This window comes from Bos taurus, chromosome 19 (assembly GCF_002263795.3).
Source record: "Bos taurus isolate L1 Dominette 01449 registration number 42190680 breed Hereford chromosome 19, ARS-UCD2.0, whole genome shotgun sequence".
In the NCBI taxonomy this organism is placed as follows: Eukaryota; Metazoa; Chordata; class Mammalia; order Artiodactyla; family Bovidae; genus Bos; species Bos taurus.
In genome coordinates, this window is record NC_037346.1 from 61,548,190 (window position 1) to 61,569,188 (window position 20,999).

The 20,999-nt window shown below is 46.5% G+C and overlaps 1 long non-coding RNA gene across 1 annotated transcript in view; it reads right to left on the bottom strand.

Annotated features, from left to right (window-relative positions):
- Positions 1-3,619: 3,619 nt before the first annotated feature.
- The window catches only part of LOC107131548 (uncharacterized), a 38,839-nt gene continuing 21,459 nt past the window's right edge, over positions 3,620-20,999 (bottom strand). Inside the window, exons 4-5 of the long non-coding RNA XR_009491608.1 lie at positions 7,876-19,460; positions 3,620-7,330 (exon numbers count right to left, since the gene is read on the bottom strand). This is a non-coding gene — a long non-coding RNA (uncharacterized lncRNA). The remainder of the gene's footprint in view (positions 7,331-7,875; positions 19,461-20,999) is intronic.

Here is a 20,999-nt window from a genome sequence, read left to right on the forward strand (position 1 = left end):
TACTCCAATTAAAAAAAAATTAAAAAGAAAGAAAAGTAGGTGGAAAGTGAATTTGGCAAATCTGTACCAGGACCGGCTCATCTCCATCTCAGGCTGCTCTCCTTCCCCCGTTCTCCTTGTGCTCAGCCTCTTGTTGCTGCTGTGGATCCCCCCTCATTCATTCGCTCATTCATTCCCTCAGCCCACCCGCCCGGAGCGATGGCTCAGCCGGCTTCCACCAGCCACAGACGCACCAGCCTGCCTCTCCTCTCCTCTGGTCCCAGGTTCTTGTCTCTGATGGTCTAGGAGCTACCAGTGGAAGATGTTCCACTTTTAGCCCAAGCTTCCTTCAAATGAGAGAAGAGTAAGAGCTATAAGCTTTGAAATAAGGTCCTGGAGAGCGGGTTGTTCCAAATCATAAGTTAATCGATCAGCATGGCAAAAAATGGGACGTGATGGACTGTGTTCAATTTAAAAGTTAAGCTCTCAGACTGAATTGTAGGATCAGAAAACCAAGGGGGTGGAGAATCCTGTGTGCATGTTTGGGGGCCAGTGGGAGTGAGTTTTGCTTTGAGGGGTGTTTCTATGTATTTGTCTGTGTGTGTGTTAATAAAACGATCCTAGTCAAACTCAGTAATATCTGCATTTAAGGAGAATATTAGTATTTCTTTTTGGAACGCAGATGCACATGTACTTTAGAATTCAGTTTTATCTGGATGTGTGTTATCTTGCTGCCTTAGAAGCTGACCTGCTGCCTGGTCCCTAAGACAGGCTTCCTGTGTCCGTTACACCATAAAACCGACCACACGGCCCCACCACCACCAGGTTTGGGACACCTTCTCTATCCAAGCCCATTTACTCGGCTTCTCTGAAGTATCCAGGATCCATCGGTATTCTCTTTTCCTTGTCACGGCTCAGAGATTATCTTTGCTTCTTTGCCAGCTTTCCTGAGGAAGGGGTCTAACTCTCCTGGTTCTGGGAGACTGGTCCCACTCCCATCCATAGCGTCCATGGTCCATGACGCAGCCTCCTTCCATCCTGGGAGCCGAGCATCCCGCCCCCTGGACTGCGGTCCCTCCCAGCTCTCCCCTGATGGGCACTGCGGCCGGCACCAGCCTGGTACTGCTGGGGACGCATCACCCGCCTGCTGGGCACCGATCAGGGCTCTTACCACCCTTCTCGATCTACTTTGGTCAATGAGAAGGGTCTTCAGTCCAATTGAGGGCATGCTGGCATGGTTTCCGGCAAGAGGTCACAAGCATCTTTCTCTATAATCTTCTTATACAACCCTTTCCAGAGGCATCTTCCTTCCACCTCTTCCCTCTTTCCAGTCACATGAGGGGCAGAAAGCCTTCTCAGCATCATTTATCCCTCAAATGCACCTCTCAATAACTGTGCAGCTCACAGACATAACACCAGCCCTTCGTCCCAAACCCAAGTGAATGGACTGGTATATTTTCAACTAGGTTCTGTGCTTAAACCATGAACAATAATTATCTTTTTTATTTAAGATTTTTTAAAAACTGATTTGTACTCTCAGTCTAGTTCAGTCGCTCAGTTGTGTCCGACTCTTTGCGACCCATGGACTGCAGCATGCCAGGCTTCCCCGTCCATCACAAAACTCCCGGAGGTTTGTATTATATGCTGACTTCTAGGACCATCTGGATGTAAAACTACGTGGACCCCTAACGTACCTCCTTCTCTGCTCAGTTGGACAGAGCACCTGGAGGGGCACGGCCTCCGCAGTGCACCCTGGCACAGATGGGTCTGTTTCACGGTTTCGTACCATCCCTGGAACATGAAGGCAGAAGGTGTGCACACCCTGGGCACTCACTTGGCACCATGAGAAGCAGTATGACACTCCTGTCTCTATTTCCTCCCCACTTTCAGATATTCCTGGAGCTCTCCAAGGAGCAGGAGCTGGATGATTTAAAGGAGGAACTTGACCCTCAGTGAGGCAGAAGTTCCTCCCACAGGAAGAGCCTTGAAGCCCCACACCCCCCATCTTCCCCTTTGAGCCTGTGGTTGTTTTCTAAGACATTCATTTTTATAGCATCAATGTCATATTTGTAGAGACCATAGTGTAAGCGTTGATGTGGTTCTCTGTGGGTGGAGAGGAGGTGTGAGTGCTGGATCAGTGCAGTGATAATGTGGGCAGAGGCACATGGCTTAGTGTCTCTTAGTATCTCTACAGGTTACCCTGATTCCATTTCTCTGTATAAATGCTGAATAAACAAGGATACTTTTATAAGATCGCTTCAGTTTCTGAGTATGATAAACAAATTTCTTCAATATTTTTCTTTTATCACAACCTTAGGAAAAAAAAAAGCTTACCACCTCACCTAGACCCCTTTCCAATTTGGAGAAGACCAACACCAATAAACTATAAGATGATTATTTTAACTGCCTAGAGGATTGGAAGATGGGGGATTGGGAAGAAGAGAACAGAAGACTTCCCAGAGCCCTTTATTTTCAGAACTGCCACCTGGACCAGTTTTTATAGGGAGATCATGGCCATGCCATTCGGTATGAGATGCTATTGGACTTATTGCAAAAATGCAAACCACAGCTGCTGGGCATTTAGTTCCAGCTGTCTCAGCAATGTCACATCCAGTTTCTGCTTGTTGGAAAGTCCTTCATAAAAGGCCATTTCATTCCTTTTCTCTGATGAGGGATTTTGAATAGCAGAGATGCTTAAAAACAAATACAGAGAGATGATTATGTCTAGGTGAACGCAAATTTATGGAACTCTATGCTGCATATCTACCATTCAAAAGATGGGAAGTTATGGAGAAATGGTGTTCTGTGTTTCAGAAAATTGAAGAGCCTAGTTCCTTTAAGAAATCCCAGCAGGGCAAAAAGATGTTGGCAAAGAATTCAGAGAAGGAGGGTGTGAGTTCTGGGAGGAGAAGAATGGTGTTGTTGGCGAGAAAGAGGTTTCATCTACTCCTCAAAGATTCTCTCAGCTGGTCTATATCAAATTGACACGTGACAGAGTAATAACAGGAGAAAAACAAATGTAGCTTCATACATACAGGAATCCTACATACCCAAGAGATTCAAAGACAAAAGAGTAAGATGAGCAATGAATATATATGCCCTCCTGAGCTAAGAAATGGTCAGGGACCTGGGCTTCTGAGGCGAGGAGGGGGACTCACAGAACGAGCAGAAGAGCAGGTGTTGAGTGACTCGAGGTGGTCCACTCAGATAAAAGGGGTCCCTGCCAATTGTTCTCCTCCTGGAAAGACCCCCTTTTCCATTTTCCTAGGTAACAAGCAGAGGGGCTGATGTTTCTCTTGAGGCCGCAGGGTCTCAGCTGCCTTTGGCTCAGGATGACCCACGTGCCCAGATGGCACCTGTTGGGGATGCTCATTCTGAACCCCTTCGAGGAGCTGCTGACAAGCTTCCTTCTCAAGTATTTCCTCTCTTGGGATTTTTGTGGGAATCAGATGCAGAAAGCATCACATGGCTTATGTGTTAGATTTTAGTCACCCCGTACAATGAAAGTGCCTCTTGGCTTAAACGTACAGGATTTTAAAAGAAAACGATCAGGGACTTCCCTGGCGGTCCCATGGTGAAGACTTCGCCTCCAAGCGCAGCAGGTGTGGGTTTGAGCCCTAGTCAGGAAGCTGAGATTCCACCCGCCATGAAGCCAAAAATCCAGAACAGGAAAAATGGAATTGATACTGTAACAAATTCAACAGAGACTTTTAAAATGTTCCACATCAAAAAAGACTTTTTTCAAAGTAAAAGAAAAGGATTACATTACAGAATACAATATTCTCAATTATTATTCATTGCTCACACCATCTCGTCTTGATTGGACTTCCCTGGTGGCTCAGACAGTAAAGAATTGCCTATAGGAGACTCAAATTCGATCCCTGGTTTGGGAAGATCCCCTGGAGAAGGGAACGGCACCCCACTCCAGTGTTCTTGCCTGGAGAATTCTCCGCATGGACTGAGGAACTTGGAAAACTATAGTCCATGGAGTCGCAAAGAGTCAGACAACCGAGTGACTAACACTTCACTTCACCTCATCTTGATTAAAGGAGCTGAGACAGCTTACAATAAAAATAAACTATAATAAAGACTATTAGTACATGGGCAAAAAATTTAAAAAAAAAAACACAGGAAAACTAACTGATACCGAGAAAACGGATAGTGAGAAGAGAGAAAAAAGGATAAAAATGTAGGCTTATGTAAAATGATACACATTTGTGAAAATGGTTTTAAAATGGAGTGAAATGATTTTTCACTATTAAAAGGGCTGCAGCCGTATCTCAAAGGAGTTAGTCAAGTCTGGCCAGATTTCACAGTGAATGGACGCTGGCAAGGCTGCAGCTGCAGGAGGCCTCTGGGAAAGAGGGCGGTGTGCCTATCAGTCTAGAACATTCCACAAAACAAAGGGGAAGTTAAAAGTTGTCCACTATGAAAACAACTCCATCATGGTGACATTCTATTAAGAAAAACTTTTTTTTCCTGTAAACTGCATGAATGCTGGTATATGAGAACTTGACATCACATAAAAATTCATCTGCCTTGTCTCATAAACCACAGAGCAGCCATCACACCACTTCCAATAGAAGTAGAATGAGCAATCAGATGATCCTCCTTCATAAAAAAAAGCATAAAACTGGACAAAAGTGCAGTCAAAACTTGCAGTGTCTGTACATTCTTGAGTCAACTATTGAGCATTTTATTCTACAAGGGATCTTCCTATAGTTTGGGTAATGTGCCAAAGCGAAGTTATTCAAGGTCAAGGGAGGAATTTGAAATTTCACAAACTTTGGATAAATATTCGAGACTGATAAAATCTTCACAGTACTATTTGCTTTACAGTTGCTCACTGGGAAACTCAGTAGCCATGCCGTTAAGGTCTGAGTATGACTTCTTTTGTGCCTTTTCCAAGTCAAAAGAATAGGCTTGGCTCTGAACCTATTTATCTTTGATAAATCCTGGAAGGAAAACGAACCACTTGGGCTCTTCCAAAAATTGTCTTTAAAAAAAAAAAATCAATGAAAATAAAGTGTGTTTTCTCTTTTTCCTGGTTCCTGAGACTTTTGTGCAAGGAAGTCCAGTTTTCACCACTCCATCCCGTGATGACTTGAAGAACTCCTCCCAGACACTCAAGGTTTTGCTTCAGAAGGATAATGGAGCCTCACTCTGCTGCCGTAGCTTACCCCAGTGTTCAGTAAAGCCTTTATGAAGAGTAGCACACCCATTCCTTCTCAAATATAATAGGACATGGAGAGTCTTGCATCAGAAGTGGAAAAGGGTTTCTTTGCTGCTTGGTTTCTCTGTTATTTGCTGTCTCAATCTTTTAAAAAATACCTCATTTATTTGTTTATGAGGCTACACTGGGTCTCAGTTGTGGCACATGGGATCTTCCATCTTCCGACGTGGCACTTGGGATCTTCAGTTGTGGCCTGGGACCAGGGATCGAACCCCTGTCTCCTGCATTGGCAGGTGGATTCTTAACCACTGGACCACCAGGGAAGTCCTCAATTTTTATTGGGTCACTAACATGCTAAATTCCTGAGGTTATACAGATGGATAAGATACACTCTCTACTCTCAAGAAACTCAGCTCAGTAGGAGAGAGAGACAAATTAGGTGACTCAAATAAAATATAACAGAGGCTATAATTCATGGTGTCTAGTGTGTTGTGAAAGCAAAGAAGAGGCTAATAGTTCTTTCTGGGGACCATTCCACCATCACTCTCCCCTAACTGACCATACTATTGAAGGAGAGTGCAAATTTTATTATACAGTATCTTATTAAACACATCTTATACTACTCAACCCAAATTAAAAGAAAACGTGAATTTAAAGGCTATTTTTTAATTTATGCAAATATCTTTGAAGCAGCCTAGGATTTAAAAAAAAAAATCACCAAAGCATGGGGGACAAATAAGTGAAATAATTTTACTACCAGACATGATCATTCTTAAGTTTTACTTGTAGTTTTTGCCTAACAAGTTACCTATCAGCTCCCATAAAATATAGTTGCTTCAATTATTATAACATAGCAAATTCCAACTTTGCTAAATCATTCTTTATCTTTTTTATTTATTTGATGTGAACCAGTTTTAAAGTCTTTATTGACCTGATTACAATATTGCTTCTGTTGTTTATGTTCTGGTTTGTTTTGGCCATGAGGCGTGTGGGATTCTTAGCTCCCAGACCAGGGATCAAACCCACACCCCTTCATTGGAAGGTGAGGTCTTAACCACTGGGCCACCAGGGAAGTCCCCATTCTTTCTTATTAACTTATTCTTTCTCCTGTGTACCTCTAAGATGACATCACCTGATACTTTGCTGCACAGACAATTCCTGCCTCTCACAATCCAAATTTTCTGTTAAAATGTTAATCCAGCTACATTTGAGCTTTGGGGTATGATGAAGCACTGGCTTACAGCAGAGCACAGGGGCCTGTGTCTGTCTTACTGGATTCAGAAATCGGCGCGGGTTTAACATTGCCTCCATCTTGCAAGAATAAGTAAACAGCTGGACCTCTGACACTTCACAGAATCGATGTGTAACCAGGAGGAGCCTCTCCTTGGCACTGAAGCTACACTCTCTGAGCCACTTGGGAAGGCAGAGCCTCACATCTGCTTTGATTCACGATGCTGGACTCGAAAAACATTTTGTTGCTCTGTTTTTTGGTGTGGGAATTTAGTGTACTGTGGTCACTCTGGACAGATCAAATACTTGTGATGTTTCCCATTAAGTTGTTGACTTCCTGCAGCTGTTGAAAAATCTCTCATTAACACTGGCTTAAAACGTCAGAGGCCAGGCCCTCCTCTTAATCATTCGCATCTTGCTTGTCCCTGCTTCGTGGAGGCGGCAAGTACACCCACATGTCCAGCCAGGTTGGCCGTTTGGAAGTTTGCAGGTCCAAACTGATATCATGCTGTTTAAAAGAGGCAGTTGATCAAAATAATCATCCATTTTGCTTCAAAATTCACTCAAGAAAGTTCTGCTTGGAGAACGATAAAATACGACCTCGCCTGTTCTTCGCTGTTGTCCTGCAGTCGCTTCAGTCGTGTCCAATTCTTTGTGACCCCATGGACTGTAGCCCGCCAGGCTCTTCTGTCCATAGGATTTTTCAGGCAAGAATACTGGAGTGGGTTGCCATTCACTTGTCCAGGGGATCTTCCTGATCCAGGGATTGGAACCAAGTCTCCTGCGTCTCCTACATTAGCAAGTAAATTCTTTACCACTGAGCCACCGGGGAAGCCCTCTTGTGTTCTGCCGTTGGGGACTGTGAGAATGAAGAGGTACTGAAGGGAGTAATGCAGTTAAGTCCTTATTGATGCCTTCAGGTCAGGTGACCGAGGCTTGTTGGAGCATCTGTAAAAATAAAATAAGAGGAATTCCTTGTGGAAAGAGCTTAAAAAATGGAGCTGGTTTGGCACCAAAATAAACTGGAGACAGGCAGGCAGAACAGATCTGGGGTTTCGTTCCATACTTCGCGTTCTGAGAAAGCCACAAACAGACAGCTCTAAGGACTTCTAATTCTTCTCAGGGTCCCACCTGGAAAGCCCCCAAAGAGAGGCTCTGAGGACAGCCAATCACTGGAGACGCGAGGTCAAGCTGTGAGGCCTGTGGCCAGGCCGAGAGGGCCACCCTTTCCAGGTCGCCCAACTGTGAGTTCCGTGGTTTGTTTATAAATCCCTTGCCCACCTTCCCACCCCCGTTTACAAACCTTTGCAAACAATAAAGCTGTCCTTTTGCTTTAAGACAAACATAAGACTTTAGCAGGATTTACTTCTAATTTAGGACAACACAGCCCTTAAGGAGAAGTGTTTATCATTTGCTCTCAGGCTTTGTTCTACAATGCCTGTGACCAACATTCCTGGGATCGGCAGCCTCTGAATTTCTTACCACCTACCTACCTCTGCCAGTTAAGTGTTCCTCCAAACGTGGCAACTGAGAATATTTTTTTCAGTAACAAACTTCATTCATTGACTCCTTGGGCTTGTGCAGGTCAAACAGAGCCCCACGGTGTCCCGGATGTGGCCTGTTCATCTTTGGGTCCCAAGCAAACGCTGATGAAGATTTCCCTGGAGACACTTGATGGAGCGGACAACCCAGTCCTCACCCTCTGCATGGACGGACCCTGAAAACAGGGAGGTAAAAGCAGGAACTCAAGAAACGGAGTCACAAGGGGAGCTGAGCCTGCCGGTGGAGCCTCGGCCGACCCCAGGCTCGCCCCAGCCAGGGTGGCTTTCTGCTGTCCACCCTCTTTCCTTGGGTCTCCACCCCAGACCACCCTCCAGCTCGGACGGCCCTTTCTTAGGCACAACTACTATTCCATTGTATGTATGTGCCACATCTGCTTTATCCTTTCCTCTGCGGGTGGACATTCGGGTTGGTTCCATGCCTGGATCGCCACCATTTTTAAACTGTTTCAGGCAGTCGGTTAAACAGGTATAGTGAGTAACGGACACGCTTAGATGGTGATAAGTATAAAGAGAAAACATGGCGCAGAGTACGGGAGTGCTGAGAATAAGGGCACAGAGCAAGTGAATCGCTCTTTCAACCAGAGTGGTTGGCGCATCAAGTGAGATCGGGGCCAAGGCGTGAAGAAGGTGAGGAAATGAACCGCGTGCGGGAGAAACAGGAGCGCCGGAAGGACGTGTCCTGGGAGCGCGCCTGGAAAGGGCAAGGGGCAAAGGACCGCCGGTGGGGAGGCGCTGAAGAGGAAGCAGAAGAGGGCCAAGGTCAGGGAAGGAAGGGGGCTGTAAGTCCACTTAGATGTGGACTCGAGCGGATGGACAGTCCCTGAGGAGGCTGAGCCCGATCCCAACACACTGGACGTATTTTGAAAGGGCCCCTCTCGCTGCGGAGTGAGCAGTAACCTGTAAGTCTCAGACACGGAGAACTGAACTCCTCTGATACCCAAGTAAAAGTTGTTTGAAATGGACAGTAACCAAAGACTCAGGAAAGGAGTATGTCAAGGCTGTATATTGTCACCCTGCTTAATTAACTTATATGCAGAGAACATCATGCAAAATGCTGGGCTGGATGAAGCACAAGCTGGAATCAAGATTGCCAGGAGAAATATCAATAATCTCAGATACACAGATGACACCACCTTTGTGGCAGAAAGTGAAGAACTAAAGAGCCTATGGATGAAAGTGAAAGAGGAGAATGAAAAAGTTGGCTTAAAACTCAATATTCAGAAAACTAAGATCATGGCATCTGGTCCCATCACTTCATGACAAATAGATGGGGAAACAATGGAAACAGTGACAGACTTTATTTTCTTGGGCTCCAAAATCACTGCACATGGTGATTGCAGCCATGAAATTAAAAGATGCTTACTCCTTGGAAGGAAAGTTATGACCAACCTAGACAGCATATTAAAAAGCAGAGACATTACTGTGCCAACAAAGGTCTGTCTAGTCAAAGCTATGGTTTTTCCAGTAGTCATGTATGGATGTGAGAGCTGGACTATAAAGAAAGCTGAAAGCTAAAGAATTGATGCTTTTGAACTGTGGTGTTGGAGAAGACTCTTGAGAGTCCCTTGGACTGCAAGGAGATCCAACCAGTCCATCCTAAAGGAAATCAGTCCTGAATATTCACTGGAAGGAACTGATGCTGAAGCTGCAACTCCAGTACTTTGGCCACCTGATGCAAAGAACTGACTCCTTGGAAAAGACCCTGATGCTGGGAAAGAGTAAAGGTGGAAGAAGAAGGGGACTGAGATGGTTGGATTGCACCACCAACTCGATGGACATGAGTTTGAGCAAGTTCTGGGAGTTGGTGATGGACACGGAGGCCTGGCGTGCTGCAGTCCATGGGGTCGCAAAGAGTCAGACACATCTGAGCGACTGAACTGAATTGAGAGACTCGGAAAATTACCTGATCTTCATGGAAAAGAGAAAAGTATTCCTCATCCTATTCCCCAGAAAATCCTATCTTCGTAATCAACCTGTGGGGACATATGGACACAGTAACTCAATGGACATGAGTTTGAGCAAACTCTAGGAGATAGTACAGAACAGAGGAACTGGTGCAGCAGTCCATGAGGTCGCAGAGCGTTGGACACAACTTAGTGACTGAACAACAACAACATATGGACACGAACTGACCTTGTCTTCCTCCTCTGACCTTCCCACCTTGGCCGGGTGAGCGCCCTTCACAAGTTCCTGCCCATTTGCAAGAGTCCAGTACTCTTGCCTGGAAAATCCCATGGACGGAGGGGCCTGCTGGGCTGCAGTCCATGGGGTCGCTAGGAGTCGGACACGACTGAGCAACTTCACTTTCACTTTTCACTTTCATGCATTGGAGAAGGCAATGGCAACCCACTCCAGTGTTCTTGCCTGGAGAATCCCAGGGACGGAGAAGCCTGGTGGGCTGCCATCTGTGGGGATGCACAGAGTCAGACACGACTGAAGTGACTTAGCAGCAGCAGCAGCAGCAAGCAACTTACACAATCTGTAAAGTGATCCCACAGCCTTGACAGCATCTCCAAGCTCTGCCTTCCCCTCCCGACCCTGGACTCTGTCTTTTATTTCTCAACTGCATTTCACCTCTCATATTGTCCTTTGGGATTAAACAGCAAGTTGGACTACATGGCCGGCTTTTCTATTTTGGTTTCTTCATAAGATATCCTGTTTCCATCTCTCTTAACCCACATCCTCTGAGCCAGGAGCAAATGAGTCTTTGCTCCCTGGCAACAAACAAATGTAGGTATTTGGGTGAATGGGACATGGGTTTATTTGGAAAAGGAATAATAATGAAACTAATGTTCTCTTTCCCAATTGCTGCTAATACTCCAAGCAAAGCCGGAGGGGTTCTTGGGGCAGAGAAGGGTACCTGAAGGCTGTGAACTGAGACAGCGGGGGGCTTCCCTGGTGGCTCCGCCTGCCAAGCAGGAGATGCTGGTCGAAACCCCTGGTCCCGGAAGATCCCACGTGCACCACGGCCACGGAAGCCTGAGCGCCCCAGAGCCTGCGCTCCGCAAGAGAGCCCACTGCACCCAGAAGCTCAGCCCCTCGACCAGAGAGCAGTCCCGGATCGCTGCAGCCAGAGGAAAGTCCGCACAGTGACAGAGGCCCAGCACAGCCAAAAAGAAATCAGTATCAAAATAAACAAACCGAAACGGTGGCTTCCCCAAACTTGCGAACAACATATTACTTTTTAATTTTTTTAGCTGGAGTATAATTGCCTTACAACGTTGTGATAATTCCTGCTGTACAACTCGGGGAATCAGCTCTACGGATACACACGTCCTGGCCCTCTTGAGCCTCCCTCCCGCTCTAGGTCATCCCAGGGCCCCGAGCTGAGCTCGCTGTGATGTACAGCCGCTTCGCTTCCCACTAGCCGTTTTACACGCGGTCGTGTGAGTGTTATCAATGCGCTGTCTCAGTTCTTCCCACCTTCTCCTTCACCCTCTGTGAACGCAGGTCGGTTCTCCACATCTTCCTCCCTTTTAAAGAAAGAGAGGAAGTGAACTCGCTCAGTCGTGTACAATTCTTTGGACCCCATGGACTGTAGCCCACCAGGCTCCTCCGTCCATGGAACTCTCCAGGAAAGAGTACTGGAGTGGGTTGCTGTTTCCTTCTCCAGGGGATCTTCCCAACCCTGGGATCGAACCCAGGTCTCCTGCATTGCAGGCAGACGCTTTACCGTCTGAGCCACCAGGGAAGCCTATTCCTGCTCTGCAAATAGGTTCATCAGAACCAATTTTCTAGATTTCATATATATGCAGGGAACAGCATGTTCGTCTTTAAAACTCTTCTCTCAGGCCCCTGAGAAACGGTTGATGAGGCAGCGTGCCCTAGGAGATGAAGCGCTGTCATCAGAAATCGTCAGTGAAGAGCACCGTTAGGGCTAGGAAGATGGAAACCTGGAAGGGAGGTCTTCCCAATTTTCTAACCCACGCAAGGGCTAAATTTTGTGTTTCTATATTAGGGACCTATCATATTTTCAAGACATGGATACAAAATCCGAATACCATTTGGGTTACAGCAAAAGATATTTCTACATGTTACAGCTGCTAAACACAGCAGGATTTTAACTGAGTTCTTGGACTGGGCACTCCTGGCCTCCGACGGGAAGACGCAATTAACCTTAAGGCTGGGTACTAGAAAGTCGATTACGTCTCCATGCAGCATTGGTACAGAAGTCTCAGGGCTGACAGCTTTATTTTACTTTATTTTACTTATTTGTTTTATTTGTACTTATTTTATTTTACTTACTTATTTACTTTATTTATTTTACTTTATTTTATCTTTAGCCAGGAGCTATTCTTACCTAGTAAAGAAAGAATGGAGAAAGAAAAACACAAGTACCTCTGACTCCATCCTGTTATTTACGTCAACCAAAAAAGCTTTGTTTGAAACTTTCTTTAGAACACTGTAAAATGTCTCCAACTTTCCCAGAAAGCACATGAGATTCTGTTGCCAACTCTTCAAACCCGAAAACAATTTCACAAGAAAAATCCCTCAAACCATCATTAAGATGTCACCATAGGTCATCAACAAAATGCTGTTCTTTTCCGAGCTTGCCTTACATTTTGGGATCGACATAATGAAAACTTTTCTGTATTTTTTTCCCCTTTATTTGCCAAACTAAATTTTCAAAGAGTGCCATCTTTGGGTTTGTTTTTTTTTTTAATATCCATATACGTCTAAGTTAGAATGCTTCTAGAAGCTGGCCCTGCCCACTGGCCCTGCACAGATAGAGAAGTATTTGCTCTCTACTTCCAGCCACCTGGGTGGCATCAAAAGTCTCAATCTCAAGTTCAGTGTCTGAGAACTCGACCCAAGCTTCTTGATGAGCTCAGGCTGGAAATCATTCCAACAGGATGGGCGTTGCAAGAGTGAAATGCTTACGGACTGGGAGGCCCTGTCAAGTGTCAACTTTGTGTCTGGCAAATACACTTAGTCTCCCACCCCAGGGACAGTTTGCTGTCCCTCTTTTGCCAAAGGAACCAGAGCTCCACACACCACATACTTTCCAGCTCTCATTCATATTCAAACTGGCATCAACCCTGGAACCTGAAGCTTACTTATTCCAACACAAAATACTGCAATTTCTCTTATTTATTTGAGTCACTAAGAAATTTACCACATCAAATGTCATTTTTTGCAGTTTTTTACTGAAGTATAGTTGATTTACAATCTTAATTTCTGCTGTACAGCAAAGTGATTCAGTTATACATATGTATATGTATTTTTAATGTTCTTTTCCACTGTGGCTCACCCTAGGATGCTGAATTCAGTGCTCTGGGCCTCCCCTCATGGTTTATCCATCCCACATATCAGAGCTCACATCTGCTAATCCCAAACTCCCACTCCACCCCTGCTCCAACCCCGTCCCCCATGTCACATCAGATTTTAAACCTCTGACTTACTCTTCTGAGTGCAATATACAGCTTGAATCCACCCAAGAGGATTCAACATGTATCCAACATGACAAAGTAGTTTTATGTCCAAATAACCCTCCTGATGATAACAATCTTAAAGCTCAGTGCAAATATTCAAAAGCAGTGGAGAACAACCAGAGCATACAAAACCTGGATGGAATATGACCCTTAAAAAGACAGGGATGCTCCATATGTGTCCAGCTTTCCTCCTGAGGGAAATCGCCGATACTTACCAATTCCAGGAATTGGGCCTAAGCGGAAAGTAGCAGTCATAGTGAATTCAGGAGACAGAGTCCAGAGTTCACAGCTTTAACAGCAGCTGGAAAATAACCCTAGAAAGGAGGGAACCACGGACTGTGAGCCCCAAATTCCACACACAACAGCCCTGTAATAGGTGTATGAGAAGCCCATACTCTTGCCAACCCAGGAGACACGAGTTTGATCCCTGGGTTGGGAAGATCTCCTGGAGAAGGAATGGCAGCCCACTCCAGGATTCTTGTCTGGGAAATCCCAAGGACAGAGGTGGGCTAAAGTTCATGGACTCACAAAAGCGTCAGACGCAACTTAGCGACTAAAACCGTTGGTGTTTACCTGAGCAGCCCGTGTGTAGATTAGAGCTCAGAGAAGTCTGGTGGAAAGCAGCAGAGAGAGGGGTTGAACTGCTCACGGAGATTCAGAAGCTACCTTGTACTTGAGAAGTCAGCAAGGTTAGAGGGGGTTTTCTGTTGAAACACAGAAAAGCAAAACTCAAGTAGATAGGCCCTTACAGAACTCACCATCAAGGTGGACTGCTGGGTCTCTACCTGCTGCCAAAAGAAAACTCATTTGGAAGGAAAAAATCTTCCAGAGACCCTAAACTTATCAGTCAAGGATAAAAAGAGAGTCAGTTGACTGTCAACAAAGAGAGACAGCCAACAGGAGAACTGGGACCCCAATCTTGTCTCATTGGCAGGAACGTAAGTTTGAACCGTATGGAGCTGCCATTTCTATAGGTTACAAACAGTTAAAGTGAGTGAAAGTCGCTCAGTCGTGTCCGACTCTTTGTGATCCCACGGACTGTACAGTCCATGGAGTTCTCGAGGCCAGAATACCAGAGTGGGTAGCCGTTTCCTTCTCCAGGGGATCTTCCCAACCCAGGGACTGAGCCCAGGTCTCCCACATAGAAGGTGGATTCTTTGCCAGCTGAGCTACAGGGGAATCCAAAAACAGTCAAACACTGGCAAGTCCATGTAGTTCTAACAGGCAACATGCTGCAACGTGGATTCTGAATTTTCTCTCCCCTCTGTGCTCACATCTGTAAGACGTAAATAAGTTGTTTGCTTGGAAAATTAAAGCCCATCAAACCTAACGCTTTGCATAAGGGAGACAAAATCCATGAATAATCAGGGTCTGCAGGCATTTTTGTTTTGTTTTTGTTTCTTTAACTTTTCGGCCAATTCTCTTCATGGGCGTAAACACTTCCTCCACCCTGTTTCCAGCTTTTTCCCAGGTGGCTTCTCTTTCTGCTCTTGGCTTTACCAGCTCTCTGCCTTATTTCCATCATTTTCTTTCTAGTTCGCCTGTGTTTTGTTCTGTTTTGTTTCCCGACCCTTAAGAGACTACACAAGGTTCCGGGTTGCAAGGTGGTGAGAGTATCCGATTATTCTGTAAACAATATGGAGAAACAGAGAGTAGGTGGGGGTCCTGGAAACACTGTGTGCTCGAGTCTCAGAGGGCTTTCTGTGCCCGAAACTCCCAGTGAGAACATCTGGGGCTATGCGCAGCTGCAGAGAGAGTGGTTTGTAAAGGAGGGACAAAGCCCTTTTATCTCAGGGGAAACCGTGGTTTTCATCATTGCAGAGTTACAAGTGCGCCCTCTCCTGTTGGCCTGTTGTGCCTTCCCGGCCGCTCTGCACATTCAGGGGAAAAGTCCTCAATGTAAAGGAGAGAACCCTGCAGGAAGGGCTTCCCTGATGGCTCGGAGTCCACCTGCCGATCCCTGGGTCGGGATGATCCCCTGGAGGAAATAACAACCCACTCCAGTATTCTTGCCTGGGAAATCCACAGACAGAGGAGCCTGGCAGATTACAGGCCATGGGTTCTCAAAGAGTCAGACACGACTAAGAGACTGAGCACACACAGGTTTAAAGCATACAGTGCAATGACCAGGTACACAGACGTGGATACATCATGGACATGTAACCAAATCTTAAGTGGAGAGACAGCTCCAAGCAGGAGACACCTTGGGAAGCACTACAGAACCAGGCTTTTCATTAAGGCTTAAAAACAACAGCAACTATTCCAACCCATTGCAGAAGAGGAGTAAAAACTCTCCGAGCTTCTCATTTTATTCTCTGAATCCCCTCTTGTGGAAAGGGTGGAAATGTTAGCGTTTGGGGGGTCTGGTATCTCATGTTTTTGAGCTGATGGCATACAGGAAACAAAGAGAGCCGCTCTCTAGAGGAAACCGGACCTCCCTGACACTGGGCCACGAACCAGCCGTGTCATCACACCCCTTTCACTTCCAGGGCTCACTGTTGCAAGACGCCTCCAAGCCAAGCTCCATTAACCAAATGCTGGCACAGCCAAACTCTCCCTCTGCCCGAAAGATGCCCCCGCCTCAGGCAGTACCCTCTTCCTGAATAGGGACATAATCTGAAGACTCAGAATTTCATACAGAAAAGCTCTGTGGTCATTTAAGTGTTTCTTGGGTTTATTAGAATGTGATTCTCTCCCTTAACAGTTGGCACTCAAATCACGAAGATCAATTCTCAGTATCACATACTTTAAAACTTCTCATTCAATGGCATTAAAACATGTATAATATCAAATAAGAAATGAATCGCCAGTCCAGGTTCAATGCAGGATACAGGAAACTTGGGGCTGGTGCACTGGGATGACCCAGAGGGATGGTACGGGGAGGGAAGTGGGAGGGGGGTTCAGGATGGGAAACACGTGTACACCCATGGCAGATGCATGTTGATGTATGGCAAAACCAATACAATATTGTAAAGTAAAAAATAATAATGATAATAAAATGTTAAAAATTTTAAAAAATTCTCATTCAATATTTACTTTTACTGTTATTTTACTTTTATTGTTTTCTTAGTAATACAAGTTCCTATGTTGGTGTGCAGTAGTGTTTTCCAGTATCATGGCAGTTAAGGGACAAACAAAGAAAACGATGGGAAATCCACGATGTTACTTAGAAGCAAATGATCAGCTGAACAGACCATCACACGTTCAGGTTGTCTGGGTCTCAGCGACCTGTTTCTGCCCCAATGAAGTGGTCCCCAGCTGGAAGGATTGTGTCCTTTGGGGCGCAGAGTTCCCCTGGGAAGATTTCTTATTATCACCACTTGGGGAAGGGTGGTACAGCTGGTGTGTAGTATATAGAGGCCAGTGACACCACTAAATAGAACCGCCACCCACACCAAGGAGCCACTGTAGAGCACAGGGCACTATTCCACGCCTGTAGTAACCCTTGTGTGTGTGTGTGTGTGTGTGTGCGCGCGCGCGCGCGTGCTAAGTCACTTCAGTCATGTCCTACTCTGTGACCCCATGGACTGTGACCCACCAGGCTCCGCTGTCCATGGGATTCTCCAGGCAAGGATGCTGGAGTGGGTTGCCATGCCCTTCTCAAGGGGGTCTTCCTGACCCAGGGATCGAATCCACATCTCTTGCTTCTCCTGCCCTGGCACGAGGGTTCTTTACTAACTGTGCCATGAAGCCGTGGGTAGGTGCCAATTAAATAAACCTATATTCACTTAATAAGCGGACTGTGAATGAGTGGACAAGTGCCCAGTAAGCACTGCTAGGAGTAACAGTCGTGACAACAGCCCCGCTGAAACAACGACCGCACCCGTGAGTCCCAGAGCGAACGGAAACGCGAGTGAATCCACCCTGGCAGGACCTGGAGATAAATGGAGCTTCCACCATCTGCTAACGAAGTCGACTGATGTGCTGGGTAAAGCTTGGACTAAATGTTCTCAAAGATCCTTTCCAGTTCCTAAATTCCATGAGAATAAAACTGTCAAATGGTCCGACTGTAGAAGTCAGGAAGTTTCTATGCCTTCAGGGCTGCCAGAAAGGTCATGGAACTGGAATCGCGAAGCTGTTTCTAGAAGAGGAACAGAACGCCCCTCTCCCCAGCTGTACCCCGGCTTGTTATTTACAACACAAGAGTGCTTTGTTCCTGCACCTTTCTCTGAAAGAACATGCGAGGCTGCCTCTAAAACTCCCGGACTGTACATCCGAGATTTCTTTTGTCTGTTCCCTGCCCCGCCCCCGCTCCAGGCCCTCCCAAAGAAACACCCAAGGATGGCAAGAATCTTCAGGATGTGAATTATGGCCTTTGACAATATTTGGTCTTCTTCCAGTTCTGCTTTGGATCTTTGACCTCTATGTGAAAAACAGAAACGCCTTGTTTCTACTGAAAGAGGAAATAGGTTTTCTTCTTTTTTTTTTTTTTAACTTTTCCCTTTGTGTTGGGGTTTAGCCAATTAACAGTGTTGTGATAGTTTCAGGTGGACAGCGACAGGACTCAGCCACACACACACACACGTCCCTTCTCCCCCAGACTCCCCTCCCGTCCAGGCTGACTTCCCTGTGCTGGACAGCGGGCCCTTGTTGTTTTCCATTTTAAACACAGCCGTGTGTACATGTCCATCCCAAACCCTAACGGTCGCTCCCCCTCAACCTTCCCCACCTCCCACAAACACAACCGCAAGTTCCTTCTCTCCATCCAAGTCGCTATGAGATGAGGACACAGGCTTGCGGCCAGCGCCACCTCCTGGCCCAGCGTGGACACTAACACGGCAGAGCCCTCTGCTCAGCGTGGCCACCAGGGAGGCAGGAGAGGAAACGTCAGTATTTCAAACGGCAACAGGATCGTAGTGCGAGATCCCATGGAGCCTGGTGGGCTGCAGTCCATGGGGTTGCTAAGAGTCGGACACGACTCAGCGACTTCCCTTTCACTTTTCACTTTCATGCATTGGAGAAGGAAATGGCAACCCACTCCAGTATTCATGCCTGGAGAGTCCCAGGGACGGGGGAGCCTGGTGGGCTGCCGTCTATGGGGTCGCACAGAGTCGGACACGACTGAAGTGACTTAGCAGCAGCAGCAGCAGCGCTGAAACACATCAACATAGATGTTTTTTAATTAAAAACAGAGCTGGCATATGATCCTGCGATCCCAATCCTGGGCAACCTGGAGAAAGCTCTAAAAGATACCTGCACCCCTATGCTCACTGCAGCACGAGTCACAGTAGCCAGGACCTGGAAGCCACCTAGAGCCCATTGACAGAGGAGTGGATAAAGAAGAGGTGGTCCCTACATACAGTGGAATATCACTCCGCCATAAAAAGGAAGGAAACACATACAGAGGGAAGTCAGTCAGAAAGAGACAAACAAATATCGCATAAGTAATGAGATATGAGGAATCAAGAAAGATGGCACTGATGAGCCTGTATGCAGGGCAGCAAGGAGAACGCAGACGTAGAGAGCAGCCTTGCAGGCACCGGGGCCAGGAGAGCGAGGGGCGAACTGAGAGCAGCATTAAATAGACACATCGCCACGTGCAAAACAGCCAGCCGGGGCGTGTGCTGTGCGGCGCGGGGGCTCAGCCCGCACTCGGTGACAAGCTAGAGGGGGGCGATGGGGGGAGGGGAGGGGGCTCAAGAGGGAGGGGACAAGTGCATACCTATGGGAGATTCGTGCTGACGTATGGCAGAAACCAACACCATATGGTAAAGCAATTATCCTCCAATTAAAGATAACTTCTTAAAAAAAGGAATGACATAATTTGCAGCTACATGGATGGACCTAGAGATGATCTAAGAACTGAAGCAAGTCAGAGAAAGACAAACGCAACACGACACCGTTAAACGCGGAACCTAAAATATGTCGCACATGGACTTACCTACAAGACAGAAACAGACTCACCGCCCAGAAAAGAGGCTTGCAGCTGCCACGGGGGAGGGGGCGTGGGGGGAGGCGCGGACGGGAGTCTGGGATTGGCAGACGCAAGGTATCGCCTATGGAGTGTACAAGCAGCAAGGCCTGCTGTGTGGCACGGGAACTGTTTCAGTATCCTGTGATCCATGAGCAATCACGGGCTCGAATCTGAAAAGAATACATACAGCCGAATCACGTCGCTGTACAGTAGACCTGAACACAATATTTAAATAGTAGATCAACTCCAATAAAGTTAATTTAAAAAAATTTAAATTAAATAACTGTGAGATTTAAAAGAAACAAAAAATATAGAGAGACATTTTTAAAAGAAGCATGCCATCAAGACATATTCATAATAAGCTTATCTCTGCACCTGATTTATCACAAGGTAAATTCTTGGACTATGTTTATTTGCTGTTTAACAAAATTCTACATGGACACCTCATTGCTAGGTTCCCCCCCGCCCCCCACCCCAGGGATGCATAGCTGCCAAGAGAACAGGACCTTAAGGGACAGAGTGAAGTAACTCAGCCTTTCCCAAAGTGTGTTCCCTGAAACACCAGTTCTTTAAGATGTTCGGTGGGAAAAAAAAGAAAAAAGTGTCTTTATTCCAACAATTTGGAGAAATACTGTGTTGTATTTGCCTTCTAGGAGAGGCACTGTGCATACGAGCTTATGAAGGATTGAGACACTTGGAAGTAAAAAAAAAAAAAAAAAAACTCCAGCAGATTAAATTTTGCTTTCCATCAAAATTTTCAAACTTCACGCACCAAAGAATATTTATGTAGAGGACCATGTAACAAGGAGCACGCAGGAGTCCGTGTTCTAAGGAACACGACACAGAACACATTGCTCATAGAAAAGCTGGTGTGTGAGTGTTTTGTTCTCGTTGATAGTAGTTTCCCAGAACCAGGAGATGGGCCTCAGGATGGACCTGACACGTGGCTGCTGGGTGACAATGTGAGCAACTCTGTGAGCTGAGAGCAGAAAGGAGAGGCTGACTCAGTAGGTCCTTGAATCGCTGAGACCCCATCTTTATCCTCCTTCCCTGGTGGCTCAGACAGGAAAGAACCCGCCTGCCAATGCAGGAGATTCGGGTTTGACCCCTGGGTGGGGACGATCCCCCGGAGAAGGGAATGACAACCCACTGCAGTGTTCTTGCCTGGAGAAGCCCGTGGATGGAGGAGCCTGGTGGGCTACAGTTCGTAGGCTGCCAAGAAACGAATGACACAGCACAAGCGTTGCCCATGACAGCTATCTGAGCTCCAGGAAACGAGACCACAGTTGTCGCTAGGACAACAACAAAAGCAGCCTCCCCATAAACCACTGAGGAAGTGAATCAACCCACTGGTATCTGAAGAGCTTTGCGACCCCATGGCCTGTAGCCCGCCAGGCTTCTTGGTCCGTGGGATTCTCCAGGCAAGGATACTGGAGTGGGTTGCCATTTCCTCCTCCTGGGGATCTTCCCGACCCAGGGATGGAACCCAGGTCTCCTGAGACTCCTGCATTGACGGGCGGATTCTCCACCACTGAGCCACCAGGGAAGCCCATCTGAAGGGCTGGATTCTATTTATCTTTGGCCACAACTTTCCTCATAGCTCAGTTGGTAAAGAATCTGCCTGCAATGCAGGAGACTTGGGTTCGATTCCTGGGTTGGGAAGATCCCCTGGAGAAGGAAATGGCAATCCACTCCAGTATTCTTGCCTG